The following is a 9,869-nucleotide window of genomic DNA, read 5'->3' on the forward strand; positions in this document are numbered from 1 at the left end:
CCCCCGCCTGGCTCGCCCCCTTCTCATCCACCCGGCCTCTGGCACCGCCTGGTCCTGCCCCAACCTCGCACCGGTCCCTCTGCCTCCCCGTCGCTGCCTTTGCACCAGCCTCGCTGACCTCCTCGGTGCCCTGACACTGGCCACAGAACACGGGCGGTGCCCTCCACCCCACTAACTCCTGCTCGCCCGTCAAAATCTGAGCACACGCTGCTTCGTCCAGGAAGCCCCCCCTGGCCCCCAGGATGAGTGCTGGCCCGTCACCTCCTCCCACAGCCCTACGCACCTGCCCTCCGGGCACCTCCCACGTCGGTGATCACAGGCAGGTCTCGGGGCACTTGGCTAAGTCCCTCTTCCCCTCCAGCGGCCAGCTTCTTCGGGGCAGGATCAGGCTGGGTCGGTTTTTCTTTCCCGTTATGGTACTGAGCAGGGACTCAATAGCTATCTGCTGTGAATGGATGGATGGATGGATGAATGAATGAATGAACGAATGAATGAAAAGCTCCTCCAGCAGCACCCCCCCGCCTGTCACCGCGCACAGCTCAGGCCTCGTGTCACCCTGGACTCTCAGGAATGCATTGGCAGCACAAAGAACCCTGCCCCAAACCCTCGCTGGGCTCCCTATCAGAGAGGGGTGCACAAAGCCCCGGGACTCGCTTTCATCCCAGCTGTCCGTGCTGGACACGCAAACCAGCAGCGCGGGGCCTCGGGCACTCACCGTCCTTAATCCGCAGCAGATGCGGCTGGGCGGGCCGGCTTCTCGCGAGCACAGGGCCCGCTCCCCGGCGCTGCTGCTGACAGAAGCCGGTCTGGGCTCGCTGGATGCACGGGGCTCGGCGGAGGGCCGGGGACGGGCCCTCTCCTCGCAGGCCCGGGGCTCTGGCGGGGTCCCCTCCTCCTCCTGGCTCAGCCTCACGAGCCAGGACCCGGAGCCTCTCAGAGGGGGCCAGGCCTTCGGGAACACCCGCCCTCTGTGACACCCACTTTCCCGACTCCGAGGGCGCACAGAATTTAGCACAAGTCGGCAGTGACCGGCTCTCCAGCTCTACCGTCTGGCAAATATTCACCCAGCGGGAGGGGCTGGGGACACCAGAGCAGTCACGTGGGAGCCCCTGCGGCCAAAGGCCGGTTCACACGCTGGCTCCCCACTCTGTCCCTCTGCGACACGTGGCCCATGGCACGTCACTTCGCTGCGCCCCCCAGTTTCTTCACCTATGAAATGAGGAAAACGCTCCTCGGTTCGCAGGGTCCGCGAGCCCCGACTCTGACACCGCCTGACGGCGTGGGGCCCTGGGTGTTCGCGAGCGACTTCCTTCCACGCCCACTGCCTCCCAGGCTCGGGGCCAATCGATGGTGGCCCTTCTGTGACGGCTGTCCTAGGGCCACACCCCTGGCCACAGAGGGACCTTGTTCTGGGGCTCACATTCCAACGAACCCCCAGAGAGCGCGCGGACCCGGGATGACAAGCAAGCAAACGAGAAGAGCCCTGGACCACACAGGGAGCAGAGCCGCGCTGGCTTCGCGGAGCTCGTTGGAGGCGACAGGGGACGAAGGCTCCACCGGGACTTTCTTCCGGTGCGTCCTTACGTCAGATGGCCGCAGAGCCCCCGGCCCCCGGGCGCACCCCGCCAGGCTGGGACACCCAGCAGGCACGGCAGCACAGCGACCAGACGGACTCTCGCCTCTCGTCACGACGCTGGGAGGTCCGTGCCGAGCGGTCACCGTGGCAGGTCTCCGGCTAAGTGCACTCCACTGTCCTCTTATGGTTCCTCCCAACACCCCAACGTGGCAGTCACCCCAGCTTCACAGACGGAGCCTCCGAGGGACAGTGGCTTGCCCGGCATCCCAGGTGGCAGGGCCGGGATTTGAACACGAGTCGGCTGACCCCAAACCCACTCTCTCAAAACCGCTCAGACAGAAGACAGGGACCCGGACCCCGCAGAGACGCGTCCCCCTCATCATTAGCTAGCGGGACCCAAAATCCTTTGCTGACAAGGAGCTGGACACTTGTCCTCAAATCCCCACTACGTGTCTCGTCTGACATTGGGTGTCACGCGTCTGAGCGGACTGCAGAGTGTCCTCCCCATAGTTTTCATGCTAATGTGTGGGCTCTGCCACTTGCTACTTCCGTGGCCCCCCGAAATCCTGAGGAACCCTTTCTCCCGGCGCTGGCGGGCGTCAGCATCTGCGTGAGCTGCCCCTTCCCCACGGTGACAGCTGAGGTTCCGGAGGCCGAGAGGGAAAACCAGCGGCTGGCGGGAAGGAGCCGGTTCCAGCAGCTCCCACGGGCCCGATTCCTGCATCACTGACCCCTTTAACCTCCCCGAACGGGGTGTCGCCCCATCTTACACGGGGACACAAGGGCCAAGAGGCAGCCCGACCTTACGTGGCAGAACTTGGATATGAGCCCAGGATGGTGGCTCGACAGACTGGGGGCTTCTCCCCCGATGGTGCCTCAACACCCCCCACGGGGCGACCTCTTCGCGGCTTGCTTCCTCGGGGAAGGGCCCCGCCAGGAGAGAGGGGTTCCCCGTGTCCAGACTTTGGCCGCCTCCTACGGCCGGCCTACCGGCTCATCAACAGCAGGCCTCTATCTGGGCCTCCATTTCCTCCCTGTATCTCCCCTGGGCTAGAAAGCGGGCCGCGGCCGTTCAGTAAAGACCGCAGGCCTCGGAGAGCAGGCCCGGGGCAGCACGCACCGTGGGGCTGTGCTCCCCACGGCGGGATCCGCAAACAACCTTCATGTCGGAGCCCCCTACAAGCAGAGGCAGAGCCCCCGCCCCACGCCCAGGTGTTCAAACGGGCAGCAGCCAGGCCGTGCATGCAAATAGGTCTCTGACCCCCAGCCCTGCGGCAGCCCACGCGGGCAGCCCACCCGCCACCCACGGCGACGAGCCCAGACGGGTATGAAGTCAGACCAGGAAGCCAACAAAACCCCCTGCGCCCATCGGCCCCACGCAGACTGGGTCAGCAGCAGGCAGCTTCCCTAACACTGGTCCTCACTGCCAATTCGGGATCCATCACGGAAAATCAAAGGCGTCCCCTAACCAACCACAGAGGACGCCCTGTTCCTGGTCAGCCCGCCTCCGGCTGCCCCGGGCCCTCAGCCCGCCCTTCGTCCACTACAAAACTTTCTTGTTCCTCTGTCTCCCTCTGGAATGGAAGGGGTGATACCCGACCCCCTTGCCATGGCCGGCTCTGAACAAAGAGGCTTTGGTTGTCTCATTTAAGTGGTCTTCACTTATTTCATCCGGGGCTCTGTGTTAAGGATTTGAGGTGCCTCTGGGCTCAGGGTTCCATCGGCGATGTCTGCCATGGCCACGGGCCCGTGGGCGGTGGCAGAGATGCTCAGAATCTGCCCTCTCCTGATTCAGCCAGGAAGATGCCTCTGTCCAAACGCCCACCTTCTGCTCCCCTGATCCCAGTGGAAACGCTCTGCAGCGTGGGAGAGCCAGCCGGTGGGGCGGTGGGAGAGTCTGCTCGCCCACAAAGTCTCGCCAGGAGTTCCAGCCAGCACTTGGCCGAGGTTCTGCCCGTCCCCTCTCCTCGGCTGCCACCGGAGTGAAACACTAGACACAGAAGTTCTGAGGACAGAGCATAGATGTTCCTAAATTATGATCTTTCGACCGCAGATCAACACAAAATGGATGAGATCATAGACGGTTAAAAGCCCCGAAGGAGGTGCTACTGACCGAGATGCGGAGCGCTGAGCCTGCAGCCGCAGTGGCCAGCTGCCCACAAGGCCCAGCTCCCCGTCCCTGGCGAGGAGTCATGGCTGGGGAGCCGCGCCCCGCCTGCACGGTTCCCGGCCTCTGGGGTAGCTGGGCGGAGCCCCATGACTAGTTCTCGCCCATGGGAGGTCAGGGGAAGTGCCGTGAAGATCTTCCAGGTCGAGGCCTTTGTGGCCATGCTGTTCCCCCTCTGTACGGGACTCGGGGCGCCCTGGGGTACAGCCCCCAGACAGCGGGAGCCTGGGTCTTCCAAGCCACCTCCTGGAGCGGCACGCGGGGCTTGGCCCGCCCGCCAGCCAGCGGTCACCTTTCGTCTGTCTAGCTGCAGGCCTGGGTGTTGGTGGCGCCGCCCGGCAGTCAGATCTGGGGCCGTGTCCCCCACCGTGAACCCGGCTCTGTGGTTTGAATCGTCCACGATGAGCCCACTCTCCCTGCGGAGAGAAGAACTATTGTTCGTGAGTTGGCAGAGAGGTGACCATGAAGGGGACCTCCTAGAAGGTGGCAGAGGCAAGGTGGCCGGGGCACCGGGGGAAGGAAGACCCGACAGCGGACGGAGCCGGAACCGGGCCCTGATCTGTGAGAGGTGTCCTCCGAGGCGGGACAGGGCCAGCCCTGTGTCCCCAGGAGCACTCTCCCAGGCCCAGACGCTCCCTCCGCTCCTGTCCCCGGCCGCCCACGCACATGGCTGCCACGGGCGCGTCCCCGACCGGCCGCTGTGACCCAGATTGGGGCGGGAGGCTCTGGTTGGTGCTGCAGTTGCTAGGAACAGCTTCCCATTGTCAATAAGTCTCGATTCCACCTCAAAGTCCCTTCAAGACCGAGCACGCCCTTCCCCCGCCCCGCCCTCCCCCGGGCCACGCTCTCCCTCTGTCCAAAGAGCAGCCCGAGCAGAGGGCGCTGCGGCCCCACCCAGCCCCAGGAATCCTATGATTTCATGAGCCCATGGTTATTATCCCTGGATAAACTCTCCAGCCCACAGGACCATGAGCTGAGAAGTTCATTCCAGCACCGAGGAGCTGCGTGGGGACGTGATGCTCACACCCACCGTGCCAGCCCAGCTCTGGCACGGGGCTGAAATCGCCCGGGCCTTACATGGAAAATCCACATCTGAAGGCCGCCCCTGGGCATCTGGGACTCGTTAGGCTCTGGGCCCTGGGTCTGACTGGTGTTTAATGAAGTCTGAGGCCAGTGAATTTATTCCTGAAATGATGACGCGCCTCCCCGCTTTGAAAGAGAGGAGAAACGGGCCGGCCCCCGACGTGCTCGGCGGTGCCCGGAGACGCAGGTGTGCCCACACGCCTGTCTCAGCCCCGGGGAGCAGGGCAGCTGCGGCGAGGCCGGAGGGCACGCGGGCCACGTGCCAGGAGCTGCAGCCGCCAGGCTCTCCCTGACCGCCCGCACGCACGCACACCTCCGCCTCCCGGAGCCCGGTCCGCTCGTCTGTCGCGTGAGGGCGCATCTGCTAGGGTGGCTCGCCGACACTGCCCACCCCAGGCAGGCTCCGTCCCGATGCCCTCGGATGGTGGCACCTGAGCTCAGCCCGGAACGCAGGGCGGACGGACGCACCAGGAGGCACACGTCCCGAAGCAGCCTCCAGCCAGCGCGGGACGGGACTGGCGGACGAACTCCCAGCTCCCACGGCCCTCGCAGGGGATGCGTGAGAGGTGGTCGGCATGGTCACCCCAGGTCCCCAGGGGCCTGCACCCCAATTTCTCACAGTGGTAACCTGCTTGATAACGCACCCCGCATGAACTTCCTCTCCTTTCCTGCCTCATCGACGCTTCCTGGGGTCACCCCCAAATACACTACTCACCCTCGAACCCGGGTCTCAGAGACAGCTTCTGAGGGGACTCACCTGAGGTGGTCACACCAGATGCTGCAAACCTCTTCTTAATGAGCCAGATCGTAAATGCTTTAAGCCGTATGAGCCCAGAGGCACCGCTGAAGATATGACGCAGGCATTCCGTAACCAAGTAAAACTCATTCCATGAAATACAGGAGACTGTGCTCAGCTCAGGATCGCATCGGAGCAAGCGGCAGGCCAGACGCGGCTCCCAGGCCTGGGTCGCCGACCCCGGCTGTCACATGCGAGCCCGAATCTCAGTGCCTCGAGGACACAGAAGCTCGCCTCCTGTTCTTAGGAAGTCCGACGACCATGAGGACGGTGGCCCGGGATCAGGGCGGTGTGTGCACGCGCGTCTGGCCTGACCTCGGCCACGTGGCTCTGCCTAGGGCACCAAGGCCGCTGGGGAAAGTCCTCGCTGGCCCAGCAGCAGCCCATGGCCCGTGACCCTCCCAGGGGCCCTGACGAGGGCGGTAGGGTTGAGGACAACGCATGTAGAGAGGCTGCGGTGGCTCCTTGGGGACTGTCCTGCACGCATCGTCCTGCGTACCAGACACACCAACGGTTGTGACCCGGGGAGATCTCATTTTAAAGAGCAATAAAAATGAACTCAGCAGCCCCGCGCCCATGGCCCGGAGAAGGAGAAAACCTTGTCGATTGCCCCGAAACCCCCTGTGCCGTCACACGTGCCTCCCCGGTCCCCGCCTCTATGTTCACGCCTTGGGACCCACAGCTCTGTGCGGCCTGTCCCCCAGGGCCGTGTGATGGCGCCTGCTCCTCTGCGTCCCGCGCTGGACGTTCCCCGTGTCTCCCATGGCTGAAGGTCACTTACTTCACTGCTGTGTCTGTGCATGTACCATTTTCCTGTCGAGGGACAGCAAGGTGGCCTCTTGGTCATGGCTGCCTAGGACGGCACCGCTGTGGACGTCTCTGTGCATGTCTCTTGGGACAGATGTGTCGCTGCCCAAGGACAAGAGCCACAAGTTACTGTGTATGTCCCGCGAGCTGCACCACTGCCCACTTCCAGGGCCCCAAGTGACACCGCCACACTGGTGCCGGCCGTGGGCTCAGGTTTCCCCACCCCGTGGAGCCTGAGAGGCCACCTCCCACCCGACACTTGTCACCATGCAGCGAGGCCCCCAGAGCCAGTCACTTCTCCACTCCAACAGACGAGGAAGCTGAGTAGCTTTGCCCGATCACTAGCAGGTCTGCCACTGCCGCCCGGTGACAAGGCCCGGCCTCAGAAGGAAGCGGCGCCCCTGGCCTGCACCCTGTGAACCCAAGGTCGAGCCCTCGGGGGCCTGGGCCTGCTCGGCCTGCGTCGGAGGGTGAGGCGCGCTTTCTGCCTGAGCCGGATCGGGCCACGGCGGACGAGGTCCCCGGAGACGGAGGCAGGAGGTTCCAGGGGCTGCACGTCGCTTGCCGGTTTATAGAGTGAACTTGACTTAAATTGCGAGATGCGCATCTCCACCTCCAGAGACGGGATCCCTGCAGAGGCCACGTGGGCGGCCTCGTGCTGCAGCCCTGACTCTCAGGCCCGGCCCCTGCTGCCCCCAGAGGCCACGTGCCAGAGTTCCCTGTCCTCCTGCTCTGTGGCCCTCTGCCATCTCCCCCATCACGTGCCTGGGTGGAACGGCGAGTCGGATGAGGGGGCGGCCCCAACCCCCACTCGCAGACGGGGTGGCCTTGCTAACTGCCCCCGTCCCTCTGAGCCTCACGCAGGGAAAGGTGGTCTCAGGCTGCATTCAGCTCCCTAATTCTCAGTGTGTCACCGGGGCCTCAGGAGGTGTGTGTGAGCCCACTGTGTGCGGGGCCTCGGGAGGTATGTGTGAGCCCACTGTGCGCAGGGCCTCAGGCAGTGCGTGTGAGCCCACTGTGCACAGGGCCTCAGGAGGTGTGTGTGAGCCCACTGTGTGCGGGGCCTGTGCTGGCCTTGAGGGGACATAAGGCCCTTGCCTCACAGAGCTCAGGGTCACACTCAGGAGACATTCCTGGGACCACCGTTTGATTTCGGTCCCTTCATGAGGCCAGGAGACAAAACCCAGGTTCCGCGAGATGCACTGATGGAAGCCGCGTAACAGGAGGCGGAGCCGTCGCCCCAGACCGAGCGGCCTGGAATAGGGAGAGGCGGGTCTCAGGCCCCGGCCGGATGCCGAAGGCCACATCTCGGGGTCCAAAGAAGACGTGGAGGATGGGACAAGCCTCGTGTCCCCAGATCTGCCGGGGCAAAGGGGAGGGAATGTCACCACCAGAAGCCGATGGTTGGGAGTCACAGAAGAGGGGCCCGCTGACCCCGAGTCGTGACCCCACAAGGCAGCCAGGGAGGGGACAGGAGAAAAAGTACCACCTCCCTCTCTTCCTCCCTTTGATCTCCTGCCAGCACCGCCACCCCCCACCTGCCAAACCCACTGGGGGTCCCCGGAGTCAGCTTGCCAGCCATGGAGCAGGACAGGGAAGGGGGCAGGGCAGCTCTGGGGACGAAGGGAGGGTGGCCAGGTCCCAGGGTGAGTGCCCCACTGTGGGGGACAACGTCAGGACCCCCAGGTGTCCTCACCCCCTAGAAGCCTTGGCAAACCCCTCGCCTGAGTGTGGGCGGGAACCGCGAGTTGCTCTTAACCTAAAGAACGAGGCAGACGTGAGGGCGTGTCCCTTCCGTGGTCAGGTCACAGGAGACTGTAACGTCTCTTTCGTAAGCCTCTCTTGCAAGTGGCCGTGTTGGGGAGGCCCCGTGACAATAAATCGAGGGTGGCCCACGGCGAACAACCAGCTAGGAACAGAATAGCCCAGGAAGCGCAGGCCTCAGTCACAGCCGCACGGAGCTGAGTTCCGCCGACAGCCATGGGGGCTGGCCACCGACTCGTCCCCCGATCAGGCCCGCAGACGAGTCCCCAGACTCAGCCGGCACCATGACGGCCGCCTCCCCGCAGCCGAGCAGAGCACCGGCGTGGCCGCCCCAGACTCCCGACCCACAGAAACCGCGTGGTCACAAAAGTGTGCGGTCCCAAGCCACTCAGGAAGTGGCAGCGTCATGCTGTGCCTCCAGCTAAGCAGTCTGTAATGTGCTGCCTGGCAGTGGGGCGACCATGACAAATACCGCGAGCTGTGGGGGCAGCTTTGGAACAGGGCAGTGGGCAGAGGCCGGAAGGATTATGAGGAGGACGGTCGGGAAGGCCTGAATCGCTTCGAACAGACCGTTGCAGACATCTGACCTTTGGGGTCCCTTCCCGTGGGGACTTAGCAGGAAGCGAGGAAATGTTATCGGAACTCGGAGGAAGGGGTCCCTTGTCACTGGAGTAGCAGAAAGTTTGCAACACTGAGTTACTGGATCAGAACTTGCAAATGACGAGCTTGGTTCTCTGACTAACGAGGCTGCCGGGCCAAGTGCGGGGAGGTCCGCTGGGCCTCGGCTCCCTGCTTATGATTAAACGCAGAAGGAAAGAGAGAAATTGGGCGAACGACCGTTAAACAAAAGGCCGTGGAACCTAAGGAGTTTTGAAAACGCTAAGCCTCTCTGAATGGCGAATCGGGCTGAAATGAAGAAGCGGCTTCTGAGCACAGTCGGCAAAGCATGAACGAGAAAAAGCCAACAGGCCAACCTCCGGCTGACACCCCGCAAAGTCACCGGTCAGAGGACTACGCCCCAACGAGCCTGCCACGCGGGGAAGGCTCTGTCCCCCAGCACCTCCCAGTCAAACCACATGCCCTGAGGGGCTTCCGGACGCTGTTCCTTGGCCATGCTGGCAAGATAGAGTAGAGCTCGTTCTGGAAACATCTTTATGCATAGCTCCTTCTGGCGGAATAAACAAGGGGAAATTTATAGGACAACACAGCGTCTTTGGGGGGAAAAAAAAATTCAGCAAAAGACACTACCAGCTTGAACCAGCGAGGACAGAGAGCACCCCCAGTGGAAGGAGGCTGTCAGGGTCCCCCCTCCCCCCCATCTCCTGGCAGAAGCAGACTGGAGACTACACTCAGCTGCAAGCATGCTCTGCTCTTCATGGACAAGGAAGGTGACGCCATGGACAGAGGGGGACACCACAGCTCAGGGACTCGCCACCTAATCGAGGCTTCCCCGACGTTCGCCCGGCTGGCGGTGACACCATGGACAGAAACCAGCGTCCAGAGGGGGACACCACAGCTCAGGGACTCGCTACCTAATCGAGGCTTCCCCGACGTTCGCCCGGCTGGATTTCAGAACTGCTACGGACCAGTGACTCATCTGTACCTCCATGGTGTCCCAGTTTTGAACCGAGTGTCTCTAGGTGTCACCCTATGCCTGTCCCACCGTTGTGCATCGG

At 63.3% G+C, this 9,869-nt stretch overlaps 1 long non-coding RNA gene across 1 annotated transcript in view; it reads right to left on the bottom strand.

Annotated features, from left to right (window-relative positions):
• LOC112484795 overlaps positions 1-1,344 on the bottom strand; it is a 1,613-nt gene extending 269 nt beyond the window's left edge. Inside the window, exons 1-2 of the long non-coding RNA XR_003048233.1 lie at positions 716-1,344; positions 284-442 (exon numbers count right to left, since the gene is read on the bottom strand). This is a non-coding gene — a long non-coding RNA (uncharacterized LOC112484795). The remainder of the gene's footprint in view (positions 1-283; positions 443-715) is intronic.
• Between the last annotated feature and the right edge of the window lie 8,525 nt (positions 1,345-9,869).

This window comes from Pteropus alecto, unplaced genomic scaffold (genome assembly GCF_000325575.1).
Source record: "Pteropus alecto unplaced genomic scaffold, ASM32557v1 scaffold67, whole genome shotgun sequence".
In the NCBI taxonomy this organism is placed as follows: Eukaryota; Metazoa; Chordata; class Mammalia; order Chiroptera; family Pteropodidae; genus Pteropus; species Pteropus alecto.